Source organism: Arachis ipaensis, chromosome B03 (assembly GCF_000816755.2).
Source record: "Arachis ipaensis cultivar K30076 chromosome B03, Araip1.1, whole genome shotgun sequence".
Taxonomy (NCBI): Eukaryota; Viridiplantae; Streptophyta; class Magnoliopsida; order Fabales; family Fabaceae; genus Arachis; species Arachis ipaensis.
In genome coordinates, this window is record NC_029787.2 from 129,717,513 (window position 1) to 129,718,183 (window position 671).

The following is a 671-nucleotide window of genomic DNA, read 5'->3' on the forward strand; positions in this document are numbered from 1 at the left end:
TATAATTGGGGAGACAGGTGAACAAAATTTGTAGATTAACTTTATGTAGACAGCTAGAAAAATTAAACGGAACCACCAGAAACGGAAAAAAAAAATAAAAGGATCCAATGGTTGAGATGTGTATTAACTATTAAATTAAGAAACAGAGGAGAAAGGTTAAATATTTGGTAGGACGCAGAAATAAATCAAATGATAAATTGATAATGGCCATCATCATCCTCATAAGTTTCAGTCTCCACATTCCTCGTGTGCCTTTTTTCCTATGAAAGTCAACCCAATTGAAAAATGTTTCCAATTGCGCCTAAGAATCTAAAAAAGAGTGATTTACACATTATATTTGAATTTAAAGGTGCCTTGTGTCCTTAAAATAATATAGATACACCTCCATGTAATAATAAACGGAGAATTATTTGGTGACCAAGATAATAGTGTTTAAAAATAGCCAAAGATTGACCACAAATTAAAAGTTGAATGTTTAAATTAATTATAATGAGAATTATTTTAAGAGAATACTTTTGTGAATCACGTTAAAAATAGAAAAAGCTAAGTTATAAAAAAAAAATATATAAATACACGAAAGGAAACAAAAAAGGAAATAAAAAAGAGCAGTGAAATTAATAAAAATGAGATTTTTTATTTAAATAAATTAAATAAATATTTTATTTATTGAA